We start from the raw sequence: 17,747 nt of genomic DNA, 5'->3' as shown, positions 1-17,747 counted from the left end.
AGGAAAAAAAAATCACTGACTACACCCACCTGGTTGTCACCTACCAGGGAACCCATGTGGGGTATCAGCAACTATGGGTTGCTATTGATTGATAGGGACCACATCTTGAAAGAAATCTTTCCCCAATCCCCTCTTCTGGCCTTCAAATAATGCCCCCAACCTCCCAATCTCATCTTTAGAAGCAAGCTCCTCACAGACTAGCACACACTAACTCAAAGTAGCACCAGACGCAGACAGAACAGATGCAAAACCTGCAGACATATCTCCAATGCTATGATGATCAATACCCACACAATGCACCTTTCACAATTCATGTGTCCTACACATGCTTATCACGTGTGAAGTGCCTTATTTAGTGCATCAAATACCCCAATAATAATGATGTGGGTGAAACAAAATGATCATTATAGTCTAGAATGAACTCAAATAGAAAAAAATGTTAAAAGACAAAAACACCATGCTAGGGGCAACACTTTTCACAAAGTGGACATTCTGTATCTGATTTCTATATTTGTCCTCAAAGGAAGCCTGCACAACACTTTCAAAAGGGGAGCCTAGGAACTTAAATTATAACTCTATTAGATATCAAAAACAGGCTAATTGCAACAATTTGTAACACACCACATTGCCTGTCATCCTTAACTGCCCACTTCAAACCCTTTATGCTTAACAATCTAACCCACAATTGCCCACTTCATTTCAAGTGACCGCCTCCGACATGGATCTCTGCTGCTTAACAATCTTTCCCAACTTATATTTAGGTCACTCTGGTTTTGGTTCCTTCCTCCAATCTGAAGAACCCTGTGTGGCTCAAAAGGTTGTAACTTCTACCAACAAAGTTGGTCCAATAAAAGATATGACCTCACCTACGTAGTCCCTCTAGATTTACTAGTATAACTACAACATTTCAAATATCTCTTCCATTATAGTGTATCACAATTTTGGGGACAAACTAGGGTCCATGTACTGGAATATTTTTTGTGGTGGAAGGAAGAAGGGGATTGTGGAGTGGAAACTGCAATCCTGCCCCCAAGGCTGCTCCAAGTAGATGACCCCAACTCTATAGCTGATGTAGTCATCTGAAGTCATTATACAGGGTAAGCATCTGGGGTTCATCTGTTTGGGGGAAAGATTTGCAGAGGGCAGATCCTTAAGTCCATGGCCTAACTATAACTAGGCACTGCTGTGCAGGGAGCTTGTCTGGAGTGAGGCTTGATGGTTTGAGGGAGTGCCACACTTTCTATGAGCTATCTTAGCCTCTAGTCTAGGAGCATGCCATTTCTTCTGCAAAAGGGCCCTCTGTGGTAGTACATCATTTTGCCTTTTTCTTCAACAAACTTATTTTTGGTCTAGCTGTAACACATCTCATTTCAGCCACAGTCCCTAGCACATGTTATGTATCACACCTTATGCAATTCTATACGTGATCCAGAAGTTTGGAGAATGTAAGTAGACTAGTGCCCAGATGGTTCAAATCCATAGATAATTCAATGTCTTTTTTTTGCTAAAATAACTCGAAGCACTGGTAATTAATGTCCTATGAGATTTGAAAAGGCATATGCACACATTTGTAGCTACATTAGTATTTGCTGTCAGTGTTCAAACATTTCCAGTAAAGTGAAGTGTGATTTGGAGCATATGTTTCCTGTTCCCTAATTGGTAATCATTCCCATTGAGGGCAAGATTTACACATTGATAGCAAGGTAAAACACTGATTAAGGGTTATATTAAAAGGTGGTGGTGTGTGTCTAAATAATGAATGTGTCTGTATATCTACTGTTCAAGTCTGAGTTTGAAAACTCTTCTATATTGTCTATTTTTACACCTCAAGCCCTTAACAAGAAGAGCAATTGAATCTTACTATAATTGGCATGAAACTGAGCGGATCTAGCACTCCGTACACAAGCAAATCTCCCACTGACAATTTCAAACAGAGCATTAAAAAAATCAAAATTGCACAACTATAATCAGTGTTAATATAATTAATTAAAATCGTATTAGCTGTTGGGCAAATTATTCTACTTCACTGACAGATATAAGTGTGAGTGTGTGAGGGTGAGAAGGGGGGTGAATCTTAGAGCTACCAAAGAATTAAGTTAGGAGTTCTTACATTTTTCTCCTCTGATAACTACACCCAATCCAGCCACTGTTTCTTATCAGGACCCAGTCCCCAAATCCTTGGCATTACAGATTCATGAGGCCTCAGAACAGAATATTACTATGGCATCAGAACAACTCACAGTAACAACATAATAAAGCAGGGCAAGCCTTAAACAGACCTTCACAAAAGTGTGGTAGCTCTAAAAACTCTAAACAAAATTATTAGGAAGCCCCAAGGCAAACAGGGGTTTTGAAGCACAACTGATGGCACCGGGGGCTTTTATATAGCGTGGTTGGAATGTTTGGTTCCACAAAGGACCTTTGACATATACCATTGGTTGCTGCTTTCCAGAAGGTTTTAGACAAGCTGAACTTAGACAAGCAAATATTGTTTAGCCTATTACACCGAACAGCATGGAGAAAATGGCTCATAATTGTTGTAGTTCGCCCCTTAATATACACACATCCATTGAATCATCTCTAATGAATCAGCTACATTTTGATTTGGCCAACTATACATGCATAATTTAAATGCTTTAATGTTTTGCCATCAGCTAAGAAGACCTGTCCTCCAGAGCCACATTCCTAGAGGGAGGCTTGGGGTTCAAATTCACTGAGCTATGTCGTTAACCAGAAATTGTTCAGGTTCTCCTCCCGTGTAAAACTGGCAAGTTTGATTTCTGTGTTAATACAACAGTAGCAGTACGGTACTGTCAGAAAATTACTGCTGACATGGGTCAAAACAAGCTTGCATTTTATATTATATTAAGAAAGTTAGTAACAACAGTACAGCTCTAATTCTACGTGAAATGTATCCTGTATCATTTATTTTTTTCATACCATAAAAGCAGATGACAATCACATGCGCCCTCATTATAAGCTATTTCCTTATCTCTGATTTTCTCATCATAATATGATATGAAAGTGGCAAATATCATCTATAAGTAATAAGCATGGGATGAAATTTCAAAACATCCTTATCATCCTGTGTAGTTATGCTTGGTTCTGTTTCTCTCTTTTTCTCTCTTTTTAATATAGAAATTTTCTTATTGAGTCTATTTTTTCTCTATCTTTTCTTTTTCTCTTTGAAGACTGAAAACTTTTCTAATTTCTAAAATTTAAGAATAGTTGGCCCCTTCAAAAATATTGATGTATACCAAAACTTACTTTTACACACACACACACACGTACATTCACACGCACACGCTAGGGTAACCAGATGTCCCATTTTTAAAGGGACAGTCCTGTATTTAAGCCCTTCTGCAAGTATCCTGACTTTTTCTTAAAAACAGGCAAATTGTCCCATATTGTCTGTCTCCCCCATCAATATGGATGGGTCCTGTTGCTAGCCGGATCCCTGCTCGACAGCCACCCGCCCACCAGTGGTGAGTGGGGGGATCTGGTGGCTGACGATGTGGGTGGGTGTGCAAGGCTGTTGGTGGGGCAAAACTGCAGTGCGTAGGACGAGCCGCTCCCCCTGCTGGTCCATCAGCACAGCCACTGCTGTGTGCTGGCTCTTGGCCAGCAGGGCCCTGCACCTCTTCCCATTTCTGGCTGGCACTAGCTGTGCACTGCGAGCCGTGGTGGCTGGTGAGTGTGGGCAGGTGCCAGGAATCAGCCAGTTACATGTCACCTCTGCTGCCCACCCATCGGCCCTTTATGTTCTCCTCCTTTTGCTGTCCTCTCCCTGCTTTGCCCCTCCCCCTGACAGTCCCATTGCTCCTCCATATTCCCCCCGCCCCCCTGGTGGGGCGCATCCTGCTCCCAGCGCTGTGCGGAGAACCCACCCCTGGTTGGAGTGCTCAGCTCACCAACAACCTGGCTGGCAGGCTCCTTCCTTCCCCCACTCCCTCTGGCTGGGCCAGCACCCCAGGAAAACGCAAGACCCTCCAGCCTGGGGTGCTGGCCCAGAGGAGCTGAGCCCTGCATGTGCCGAAGCCCCGCACAGCGCTGGCACAGGAAAGTCAAGCGCTGGAGTGGCGGGGCGGGGAATGCAATTTCCAGCCTGTTTGCACCCCAATCCTGCAGGCTCCACAGCAGCCCCACAGACAGAGGCTTAGCACCCTCCCTGCTCCATCCCCTATGCAACCTCCCCTGCTGAGCCACCTCTCTGGCCATGTTCACTGAAGCCCCTGCAGTCAGGTTCCCTGGGCCCTGGTGCACAATTCATTATTAGGGCTTAACCCCTTCCTGCCTGCGCTGTAGCCAGGGAACAGGAGGCAGCTAGGTGGCCAGCAGCAGCCTAGACGTGTTAGCTGCCTTTCAACACTTTGCCAGCAGGAAGGGACAAGCTGCTTCCAGCCACAGGGCAGGAAGGCAAGGAGAAGAGAAGAGCTCTGCAAAGACATAGGCCAGGTCATCCATCCCCCACCCCCACCTCCACTCCTCCCCTGAGCTCCCGTCCCTTCCCTCCCACCCAGTGCCAAAAGGCTGCTGCTGGCCACATTCTGGTGTGAACCCTGCAAGAAATCGGGGTGGAGGGGGTTGTGACCCTGCGTTCCCCCCAGGTGTTGCCTTGGGAAGACATGGCACTAGGTACCAGGAAAGGTGGGTCTATCCCGGGGTCCCCGCCAGACATGGAGGACGGAGAGTGCCAGGCAGGGAGGGAGATGTACAGGAGTGTGAGAGAGGGGAACGGGACTTTGTGTGTATGTGTGTGAGACCTCTCCCAGAGTATGTGTTTTTGGGGGATAGGGGTTCACCCCTCCTCATGTGAACAAAAATCCTTAAAGATGAGAAGGTAAATAAAAAGAATCCAACTATGCAATATTTCTTTTTAACAGGGGCTCAGTCAACTTGATGTTAATTTAAACATTTGTACTGCATAGTTCTGATTGATTGCTGTTAAACTTGCTTGAATATGAGTAATTTTACCAGGTGTCCTGTATTCAGGACAGGGAAATACTGTCACCCTAACGCATGCACACACAGGTTTCCCTGTTTGTTTTTGAGTCAATTAAGTGCTGGAGACTCAAGGAGCATACATTTTCTTGTGAAATGAATATAACTGAACAAAATTTGATCTGTGTAACATGAACTACTGTGCGTTCTATTTTGGTGACAAAGAGAAGCATGTTTCTGCCTCTTGATCTCAGAGTAGTATGCGTGCCTGCTATTTCCAAAATGTAAAGATACATAGGTATATTTCTGGGTAGAACTGTGTGGAGAAATATAATTCCATTTCATGGAGGATATCAATATTTGAAAATGTGGTTTCATTGCAGTTTGGAATGGAAACAAACATTCTGAAATTCTCTGCTAAAGGAAAATCTCTGGAAACCAAAATTCAAAAGCAGTCACTCTGGTTGGCAGATCGAGAGGCATGGATTCTGTGAGCTCAGAAGTGTCCAGCTCAGGGTCAGCCAGACCAGGTGGCTCCCTGGAAACTGTAGACCCGGAAGTGATGGGGTCCCCAGTGCAGGGGCAATCCACTTGCGTGTGTGAGGAGCTGTGGAACCTAGAAGTGTGCGTGGAGCTGTGTGGAACCTAGAAACCCAAGTTGCTGAGGAGCCACAAGCCTGGGAGCTTCATGTTGGTGCTCCCAGGGCTTCCAGACTCACTGTTCTACATTAGACCCCTAGGCAAGCAGAAAGAAAGCTGGGAGCCTGACTGGTGCTCTGGGGCTTCCAGGCTCCCCGTTAGCCTGATAGGCAAGTTGCAGAGAAGCTGGTAGCCTGGAAACCCGGGCTACCGAGGAAGTGTCACTGTGTTGCTTAGCTCAACTGTTGCTGCCTTTCAGAAACTGTCCGGCAATGTCCCACACTAGCAGTTAAATTGATGCATGTGCTCTTGGTGAGGACACGCACTGCCGACACAAGGAGCGTAGTGTGGACATATAAAACTGATTTAATTACTGTGGTGCCTGTAAGTCGATGTAAGTTAGGTCGACTTAATTTTATAGTGTAGCCTTGCCTTAAGTGTGTGTGTAGAGGTGCGGACGGAGATGCTTTGCTGATTAGTTGGACACAAGAGTGCAGCATAAACTTATTGGCTCCTGCACACTCAAGGAAAAAGCTTATAAGCCATTCACCTTGTTTGGGGATTCATTCTATACTAAATAAAAACTATTCCTTCTTGGGTTTGGGGGCCTAGCTGTGGACATTATATTATTTGCTTTTTGGGGAGTGAGAAGGACATTTTCCCTCACTCACAGATTGGCCTGGAAGGATGAGGTTTTTTTCACCTTCCTCTCAGCAGTTTGGGAACCAGTGTATAGGTTAGCCTGTATAATTCATTTTGTCATGTGTACAGCACAGTTACTCAACCACTAGGGGGTCCAGTTCCCTGATAAACTGAAGGAGAAGGTGGCTCAGGACAGCTCTGCTTCAGGTGGTTTGGATTCCATAGTGAAGGATACCCTGCACTCAATAAATTATTGCTGGATAGTTTACAGATGTTGACATAAATATAAAGGGAAGGGTAACCACCTTTCTATATACAGTGCTATAAATCCCTCCTGGCCAGAGGCAAAGTCCTTTTACCTATAAAAGGTTAAGAAGCTCAGGTAACCTGGCTGGCACCCGACCCAAAATGACCAATGAGAGGACAAGATACTTTCAAATCTGGAGAGGGGGGAAGGCTTTTGTCTGTCTGTGTGATGCCTCTGTCTGGGGACTGATCAAGGAAACAAGCAATTCAATTCCTATAGAGTTAGTAAGTAATCTAGCTTGAAAATCCGTTAGATTTTCTTTTGTTTTTGCTTGTGAAATTCACTGTGCTGGAGGGAATGTGTATTCCTGTTTTTGTGTCTTTTTGTAACTTAAGGTTTTGCCTAGAGGGATTCTCTATGTTTTCAATCTGATTACCCTGTAAAGTATTTACCATCCTGATTTTACAGAGGTGATTATTTTACCTTTTCTTTAAATAAAATTCTTCTTTTAAGAACCTGATTGATTTTTCATTGTTTTTAAGATGCAAGGGTTTGGGTCTGTGCTCATCTGTACCAATTGGTGAGGATATTATTATCATATATCACCAGGAAAAGGGGTGTAGGGCTTGGGGGAATGTTCTGGGGGAATAGGACTCCAAGTGGTCCTTTCCCTGTTCTTTGTCTAAATCACTTGGTGGTGGCAGCATACTGTTCAAGGACAAGGTGGAATTTGTGCCTTGGGAAAGTTTTTAACCTAAGCTGGTAAAAATAAGCTTAAGGGGTCTTTCATGCAGGTCCCCACATCTGTACCTTAGAGTTCAGAGTGGGGAGGGAACCCTGACAGATGTACTGCTTAATGAAGTTGCAGCCTAGTTTAACCACATTCCTGGTGTCTTGTTTGTCTTACTGCAGCATCTGAGACAATGAGACTTAGGCATTTTTTAATTTATTACCCTTAATTGTTACGATACTTGATCATAATGTTTTGAGTCATATTTTCGATTTATAAAAACGACACTTTACTTTCATTCTACACATCAAATCCATTAATAATTATAGTGCTCTCAAATAATATACAAAGTGATAACTCTTGCTCACCTTGTTCATGGGAGTAGCCCCTTTGACTTTAATGGAAGAAATCACATAAATAAGGCACACAGTATTTGGCCTCAGATTTCATCCTTGATGGCTTTATTAATATAGTAAGCCTTATTAAACCAAATTAAACCTTAATATCTTCAAATTGAGAGTGCTATTACAAATTAAAATGTAATAGACTAAGAAAGAATAGCATAAAAAGCATCCTTACTGAAGGGCCAAACGGAAGAGGAGACCGTTTTTTTTCAAAGGGTGAGAGTTAAAACTCTCATTAACAGTCAGATACTACCTAATGTATTGGAAAACTGTTATTTAGCTTTTTCTTTCTATGCTCTCTTCTGTAGGTGCTGGTGTTTTAACCAAATACTGAAAGTGTCATCCTAACATGAAATTCCCTCTCATTCCTCTCAACCTACCACTCTGTTTTTACAACTTGTCCCCTGTCTTCTCCATCTTCCAGAATGTTTTGCTACCCCATGAAGAGGGCACCACATATGGACATATTTCTGAGATATCGCCCATTTTAGTCCCAAAGTTCCCTTCATTCCACCCACATTTTATTTCCTCTCACTTTTATTGTTGAAAATAATTTACTTCAGAAATAAAGCATCAAGAACATGAAGTCCTGGACAGTTATTCACACTAAAGGAATCAATTCCACAGGCCTTTACATTTCCTGCATGGATACATTTTGTGTCCCTCATTTTGAGCCTTTCTCATCTATTGTGCCTCACCTTTGGGCCACAGAAAATTGAAAGTTATGGCTATGGGTAGTTTCTGTGGCCGACCAGTTGTTATTTTTCAATAATATTAACTCCTCTTCTGGAAATAACAAAGTGAGCCTGTCATAATCGGCAGAACATAAAGAACATCAAAAAGACATACCAGATAATATCAATATAATTCATTAATGACAACGTTCTATGGCACTCTGCATTTTTAGTCATGAATGACCCCTAGAACTAAGATATTTCAGGGTGTTTATATATTCATGTATTTAATTACATAAAATGGAAAACAGCCATACATATCAGAAATGTGAATTTTATTGAGATTTATTACATGGTCAATTTACATTCAGGATATTAAATAAAGAGACTTGTCGAGTGAGAAAGTAAGTTCCAATCACTGAGCAATGTATGATGGAATTGCTAATTAAATCAAATATTTTTCTTTAACTGTAGAACATGGCATCACACTGGTGATGCCATTTTTTATTTGCAGAACAAGTTTTCAGTTCTGATCTGTGACTATTAAGTACAGTATGAAGTACAAATTCCTACTGATGCTGAACAGAAAATATTTCTGTATTTATAAGTTAATGTATGTCTAGGGAAAAGAGCCTCCGACTTCTATTTTTCCAATATTTATCTGTCTATTCAAAACCAGATGGTGGGAGGAAAGCCAGGATATGTCCAAATTCTTGTGATGTGCTCAGAGTGGCAGAGACCCAAATAGCCTGGTTTGCAGCAGAGTAGCTATCCCACTGACAGCTAGTCTTTTTGACTCCAGTCTTTTTCTCTTTGGAGCCAAGCCAATCCAGTTCAGCTCTTTTGTAGGGTGTGAGGAACCAGTATTGATTTCCCATTTAAACCAATCTTGTGTGAGCCCACCACTGCCTCCTTTGCTATGAATGAGGGGAGCACTGGAGGAAACCAGCTGCCGCACTTCCAACGCAGAATTGCTTCTTCGAGCTGGATGTGACCTGAATTGGAAATAAGGTAAATAAAAGGAGAAAATGGCAGAGCAGATAGGATTTCCTTTCAAGTCAGATACACATACAGCACTCCCTTTCTATCAGAGTGTTCTTGGGAAACAGGGAATTTGCTTGTTAGAGCAAGTGAAGGGATTTCTCATTATGGGCTTCAGCGCAGTTGTCAGCTGAGATAACGAATCCTTATACCAAAGTGGCCTTAGAACAGCCAGGCAGTGAAGTTGTTTTCTTTGGTTTGAAAATTGTAAAGTGGGTGTTCTATGAAAATATATGAAGCTCTGGAATAACTTTATTTTCATATTATGTTTAACTAGATATTGCACTAATCTCTGAAGTTTCACAGACTTCATGCTGTAACAGTTCTGTTACTGAAATCTTTGAGTGTTCAGTAGACATCCATTGCCATTGGATTTCATAAGGGGAAAATATCTCCTGTGTTAATGTTAGCATTCTATATTTAATCACTGGCAGTAAGTCTTGCCCCATGCTTCAAGTGCCATATTAATATGTTTTAGTAACACTGATACAAATTTCCCAAATATAGTAGACGGAAATGAAACAATGTTGGGCAGTGGGAGTGCAATTCCTACTAATTTGAATATACTTATGTACAGTATTAAGATGACAGCACATGTAGAATAATTTAATAAAACCTACAGGTACTGGACCATTAGTCATTGGATCATCCTCAAAGTCATGTGGAGTATGTTTGCACTTCAATCAGATGAGCAAAGAAAAAAAATCTAGCTACAAAACCTCCAAGTCAAAATGATTTTATACATAGCCAGACCTCATCCACCTAACTTTCTTTTTCTTATTTTGTTCACATCCTCTTAAAATAGGAGAGAAGACAATATAAAACTAGAGGACTAATAACTTGGGGCCAACTTGTGAGAGGCCCTTGTGCAAGCTCAGAGGAACACTCAAGAAACTTTCCTTCCACTTTGCATGCCTTTGCAAGCACCACTCACAATTGCAGTCCCTGTGCTTTAGAAAGGCCAGGCACTGCTTGTTCCTACTTCCTCTGAGTGAACAAGTAACCAAAAAGGCTATATATTAGTTATCAAGGAACTTGTATGAAAGAAAACACTGGAGGAAAAGAAAAAGTCAATTAAATTAGTTTGGGTAGATTATTTGTTTGCAGGGACATCCCAGGCTTGTCTGGTGAGTAAACAGAAGAGCCAATACTAAGCTCAACTGTCTCTCTCAGGGATTAATAAACAGGTTAACCTGAGGCTATCTTCTAAATTTCTCAGTGACTGGGGGTAAGATAAACTTATTTTATTACTTTAGATGGTTGTCATTTATACCTCAACATAATTTTACTTTGGTATTCTTGTAACTTACAAGAAGGCTTCTAACCATCCAGAATGAGTTCTGGAACAGCCTTGCAATAGGAATAGTGGAAGCAAACAATCTAGCTAGTTTTAAGGTGGATCTTGATAAATTTATGACTAGGATTATATAATGGGGTTGCCTGAAATAGCCAAGGACTGGAATTGGTGAGCCAGAAGGCCCCTTCCAGGCCCATGTCCCTAAAAGGCGAATGATAGGGTGATTATTTTAGAAACATATCTGATTTCTGGTAGTTTTTTCAAGCTGGTTCAAAGTGAGAAGTCAAAGCTTGAGATAATCAAGAACTGATCCAGGATTTTCACTGTGGAAAGGAAGAGAATTAAGTGTGGTCTGAACATGTGGTGGAGATGAAACAGACAGAGGTTAGTGATAGGATCTACTCAGCAGAGAAAAAAGAGAAGGAGGAGTGGATAATGATATGCAATATATTTGGAGGGAGAAAAGTGGAATGAACTTGAGGGCTTTATTTGGATTGTGGTGCCCAGCAAGGGAGAGAAATAAGAACAAATGTCAACAGATACAAGCCAACCTTTTGCTTTTTAACATGTAGTCATAAAGACATCATGCTCCAATGAGGAATACACAAAATGTACTTTAGATACAAAATGTCATACACGTCACTGGAAAAAGTTTGTTGCCTCCGATTATGCTAATCATTAACATGCTTGCATTCCCGTTATAAGAGCTCTTCAAGCTTTCCAACCCACCAAGCATGCATGGTATCCATGTCTTTAAGCAATATTCCCTGCAAGGCTCTTGGGTACATTTTCATTTTAATGGGTTCTCAAGTCAAGCATCTCTGGCAAAGTCGCTCACCTGAAAAATGAATGAAATCTCATGCCAGGGACAGTGACTTTCATTAATATTTACTACACCAAAAATAGATTTTTTAAAACAATACAAAGTATATAAGATGCTTTCCTAGTTCAAAAGCAGACATTTTTTAACAGCATTTGATGAATACAGTGGGCTTTTGATAAGTACAGTTAATATATTCTTTCTCTATATTCTTTCAGCACTAAAGAGCAAATTGGTTAATATGTAATCTTGAATAAATGTTTCCCTAGTTACATTCACTTTCTCTTGCTGATATGCTTTATTCCTGCCTGAGTATTTGTTCCTCTTTTAATATTCTCAGCAGGCTGGATTTATGAGCCTATGTAGGCAAAGAACAGGAAACATCTTCTCCTGAAGCCAAATGCACTGGTGAACATATTGAATAGCTGACTGAGTACTGAATGATAATCATACAAAGGGAAGAAACGCAAAGGAAACAATAGCAGACAAAATCACCTTCATCTTCTGAAAAAATTAAAAGAGAGAGAGGGTGAACCCTGAGTTTGTTTCATTTTTCATTTTAACACCATTTCAACCACAAAAAATGACATTATAAATGATCAAACAACTGTTTGCTAATGCATTATAGATAGCCATACACAACATGGCACTTTATACTTGTATATTTACCCACCTTGAATACAAAATTTACTACGAGTGACAGGTAATATAGCCTACGCTTCTACTCTCTGTAAGCATCTGCGTACTATGAATTATAAATGAGAGTCTTTTTTCCAAAGGTATCACATCATGTAGATAATACCATCTGAGTAAATGAATAAATGGGAAACAGATGCTTTTTGCATTCAGGGCACACAGGTACTGCCAGGAAGCCACCAGTGCAGATTATGGATGCTGGTAAACCAGCTGTTGTCTGCATCTAGTGCCAGCTGCAGCTCTACCTGAGCTTTGTTGAGCTCGTAAGAAAGGCCTTTGTCTTGTTAGTTTTTGACAAGTTTCCAGAAGATATAAGATACTTTCACATCTAGGTTTTTGATCTGACCTGACTTCCATCTGCTAATCCTCAAGGCTTTTCTGAAACAGAAAATCAGTGTCCCTGTTAAAACACTGTTCCTTGAAATGCCGTCATGTTTGAGGCATGAAACAACATTACAGGAATGTGTAATTTTTCTGGTTCCTGTAACACTTGCCTTCATTTTTGTGTGATTCTCTTCTGGGTTGCCACTGTCTTCGACCTGAGTAAATATTTTGCTTAAAAGCTCAGTGCTATAAGAAATGGCTGGTACGCAGGCAGCAAGGGGTTGTACTGGGTTTTACTTGCAATGACTTCCAGGTCAAATTTTCTCATTTTATAAGCAAAAAGGTGTGCACACAGTTCTTTTCTGAATTGTCACCTTTAAAAGCTCTAATGAACTCGAAGAGAGAGTCTGAGTTCTAAGGGTAGAATTTTAAGCCCCAGAATATTTATATTACTTAGGAGAGAACAGATGTATAGTTAATACTCATATGACCAATGATATTCAGGAATATTCAATTAAGCCTGTAGTAAAAGTTTATTTGTATATTGCTGTTTAACGTGCCAGGCTATTTTAGAGCCTGTGTGCCATGTTATTGTAGCTGTCAGTCCTAGGAAATTAGAGAGACAAAGTGGGTGAGAGAATATCTTTTATTGGACCAACTTCTGTTGGTGAGAGAGAATCATAGAATCATTGAAGATTAGGGTTGGAAGAGACCTCAGGAGGTCATCTAGTTCAATCCCTGCTCAATGCAGGACCAACCCCAACTAAATCATCTCAGCCAGGGCTTTGTCAATTCGGGCCTTAAAAACCTCTAAGGATGGAGATTCTACCACCTCCCTAGGTAACCCATTCCAGTGCTTCACCACCCTCCTAGTGAAATAGTTTTTCCTAATATCCAACCTAGAGCTCCCCCACTGCAACTTGAGAACATTGCTCCTTGTTCTGTCATCTACCACCACTGAGCACAGCCGAGCTCCATCCTCTTTGGGTAGTTGAAGACTGCTATCAAATCCTCCTCACTCTTCCCTTCTGCAGACTAAATAAGCCCAGTTCCCTCAGCCTCTTCTCATAAGCCACATGCCCCAGCCCCCTAACAATTTCCATGGCCCTCCGCTGGACTCTCTCCAATGTGTCCACCTCCTTTCTGTAGTGGGGGGCCCAAAACTGGACACAGTACTTCAGATGTGGCCGAACCAGTGTCAAATAGATGGGAATAATCACTTCCCTTGATCTGCTTGCAGTACTCCTACTAGTGCAGCCCAATAGGCTGTTAGCCTTCTTGGCAACAAGGGCACAATGTTGACCCATATCCAGCTTCCCATCCACTATAATCCCCAGGTCCTTTTCTGCAGAACTGCCACTTAGGCAGTCGGTCCCAAGCCTGTAGCAGTGCATGGGATTCTTACATCCTAAGTGAAGGACTCTGCACTTGTCCTTGTTGAACTTCATCACATTTCTTTTAGCCCAGTCCTCCCATTTGTCTAGGTCACTCTGGACCCTATCCCTACCACCCTCCAGCATATCTACCTCTCCCCACAGCTTAGTGTCATCCGCGAACTTGCTGAGGGTGCAATCCATCCCATCATCCAGATCATTAATGAAGATGTTGAACAAAACTGGCCCCAGAATTGGCCCCTGGGGCACTCCCCTTGATGCCGGCTGCACTAGACATTGAGCCGTTGATCTCTATATGCTGAGCCCAATGATCTAGCCAGTTTTCTATCCACCTTATAGTCCATTCATCCAATCCATACTTTTAAAACTTTTTTTAATATACTGTGGGGACCATATGAAAAGCTTTCTATTGTTAAAGTCAAGATATATCACATCCACCACTTTTCCCATATCCAGAGCCAGTTATCTCATCGTAGAAGGCAATTGGATTGGTAAGGCATGACTTGCCCTTGATGAATCCATGTTGACTGTTCTTGATCACCTTCCTCTCCTCCAAATGCTTCAAAATGGATTCCTTAAGGACCTGCTCTATGATTTTTCCAGGGACTGAGATGAGGCTGTGACTGGTCTGTAGTTCCCCGGATTCTCCTTCTTCCCCTTTTTAAAGATGGGCATTATGTTTGCCTTTTTCCCATCATCATGGACCGCTCACAATCGCCATGATTTTTCAAAGATAATGGCTAATGGCTCTCCAATCACATCAGCCAGCTCCCTCAGCACCTTCGGCTGCATTGCATCAGGCCTCATAGACTTGTGAATGTCCAGCTTTTCAAAATAGTCCTTAACCTGTTCTTTCACCACTGAGGGCTGCTCACCTCCTCCCCATACTGTGCTGCCCAGTGCAGCAGTCTGGGAGCTGACCGTGTCTGTGAAGACTGAGGCAAAAAAAGGATTGAGTACTTCAGCTTTTTCCTCACCATCTGTCACTAGGTTGCCTCCTCCATTCAGTAAGGGTCCCACACTTTCCCTGACCACCTTCTTGTTGCTAACATACCTGCAGAAACTCTTCTTGTTACCCCTCACCTCCCTTGCTAGCTGCAACTGCAATTGTGCTTTGGCCTTCCTGATTATACCTCTGCATGGTCAAGCAATATTTTTATACTCCTCTCTAGTCATCTGTCCAAGTTTCCACTTGGACTTCCTTTTTGTGTTTAAGCTCACCAAGGATTTCTCTGTTAAGCCAAGCTGGTCGCCTACCATATTTGCTATTCTTTCTGCACATCGGGATGGTTTGTTCCTGTGAACTCAATAAGGCTTCTTTAAAATATAGCCAGCTCTCATGGACTCCTTTCCCCTTCATATTAGTCTCCCAAGGGATTCTGAGGGAGTCAAAGTCTGATTTTCTGAAGTCCAGGGTCCGTATTCTGCTGCTCTTCTTTCTTCTTTTTGTCAGGATTCTGAACTTGACTATCTCATGGTCACTGCTGCCCAGGTTGCCACCCACTTCTACTTCCCCTACCAATTCTTCCCTGCTTGTGAGCAGCAGGTCAAGAGGAGCACGGCTAAAGCACATCTAAGTACACAAGGCTCCTGGCATACCTAACCTTGGATCTGTGATGTGTCTGTTTACCTGTTGACTCAAAAATTGCTGTCTTTCTGCCCATTTCACTTGGGAAAAGGAAGACCTGGGCTTGATTTTCCACTACCATATAACTTGCAAAGTCAGTGCAAAACATTACTCTCTCAATCTGGGAACATTTTATAATAAAACCACACTTTGATACAACCTAGAAATGAACAACATTTTAATGCAATTTAAATGTATTTTATTTTATTTGCTCAGTTTGAAGTTCTTGGCACTGCTACATTGAAGGGTACAAAACTCTGGGGAAAGATTCTGTGGAGGGAGGGGAAATGTACATACCTATAACATAGTTTCATTGCCTCTTGCATATCTTGACATTTCAAAGATAAACACAGTTTAATCAGGGGCATTGAAGTAAAGTTTCAGAAAAGCCTCAAGGATATCAAATGGAATTCAGGTCAGTTCAAGAACCCAGATGTGAAGGCATCTCAGCCCCTCAGGAAATGTATCAAAAACTAACAAGAGGACTCTCTCAGGAATGAAAACTTACTTTGCCCTCAGCCTCCATGAACTAGATTGCCCCCAACTGTCAGTAAATCATAATCTCTAGTGGGATAGAAATAGATTATTTAAAGAGATATGCTGTTAGACCACCACTTACGGGGACAGATTCTGATCTTAGACTGCTGTGAGTCCAAACTAACTCATTAGAACTCGAAGGAAGAACTCTGGATTTACCCTGCTGTAACAGAGATCAGAATGTGACCCATTATAGCCTGTAAACAAAGGCTGCAACCCTTAAACCAAAACAATACTGGCTTGAATCTTCACTGTCTTGCTTCTTGTGTAGTCATTTACACCTGTGCAAAGTGGGTGCAAATGTTATCAGCTTTCTTGTTAGTGTTTTACACCAATCTTTCACTCCCTTTGTACAAATGTAAATGGCAATACAAGAGGCAAAGCAATGGAAAGCAGGGCACAGTCTGTCCATGTGTTATTCTTCTGATGCGAAGCCAGTGTTCGGATAGGCTTCCTCCCTCCTTCATATGCCACTTCATAATATCTCAGAGAAGATTCCTACACCATCTGTACAGCTAGCAAAAAAAACCCACTTCTTTCTGAGTATCCCAATATTAAATACTTACAAAGCTAAGGACAAAAACTGCAAAGCTTTGAAAGCTGTATGAGTTGCTTTTCCAACCCACACAATCAAAGGTTCCCAGAGATCAGGGGAAGCTCTGTACTGGCCTTTTGCCTCTTTACTGACTGGTCTCCCCTGATTAAATTTCTGGTTCCCTGTGAGTGCAGCTCTTATGGGAGTCTTCAAATGGAACCTACCTGCAGAGTGCGATTTTACAGTGCAGACTGAGGAAGTGTCTAAAGGAATGCAGCTTTAGTCAGCATTCATCCTGGTTTTCTTTGTGGGTCTAGGGAGAGGGATGATACCCCAGTGAGCACTCATGAAGAAGCTTCTGAGAAGTTGAAGGAGTGGGAACAGTTGCTCTAGAAACAGCATTTCTCTCTCATGCAGCCCCACTGCCCAGCCCGACTGCCCAAGTTTTTGTTCCCTTGCTCAGGTAACCAACCATCCCTAATATCACTAATGAAAATATGGCCCATAGCAAACATACTATTGGGAAAGCAGGCAAGCCTTACTTTGTGCTTTGAAGGTCAATATACATTTGCTGTGGCTGGCTCACAGAGGGAGTCACAAATACCCTCTGCAAGAACCCAACCAAGGGTTCAAGTTCCCCAGCCTAGGACCTTTCAGCAAAAATACCTTACCTACAGATGTCTCAGAAGCATCTTTGATGGTTTTGTCTATCAGGATCAGATTGCCCTCCACATGATACTCAATGGGAAGGTTAGGCAGACCACTAGCAACTGATCATCACTTCAGCAATTGCCTCTGGATACATCCAGAACTCTAGAACTTACAGCATTCTTCTCCGTGGAGGAACTGGATGCTCGCATCAGTGCTGTGAAAACAGAGAAAGCAGCAGGTCTGGATGACATCTGAACTGAGCAAATCAAAAATGTCAGCCTACCCTCATGGAAAGTGGTTTCTGATTATGTTCAATACCTGTCTCATCCAGCTCAAGATACCAAAAATCTAACAAGCCAAGGTAATGGCCCCTTTGAACCATCAGACCCGAAACAGTTTTGACCTATATCATTCCCATATGATATTTTAAAATTGTTTGAGCAACTACTGTTATGTTTGCCTTACACCAGTTATTGAACCACTTCTTATCAACGAACAGGCTGGCTTTCACCTGGGTGTCTCATGTACTGGACAGCTTCTGAATTTGA

Source organism: Lepidochelys kempii, chromosome 4 (genome assembly GCF_965140285.1).
Source record: "Lepidochelys kempii isolate rLepKem1 chromosome 4, rLepKem1.hap1, whole genome shotgun sequence".
Lineage (NCBI taxonomy): Eukaryota > Metazoa > Chordata > Testudines > Cheloniidae > Lepidochelys > Lepidochelys kempii.
Note: the sequence above shows the minus strand (reverse complement) of the source record.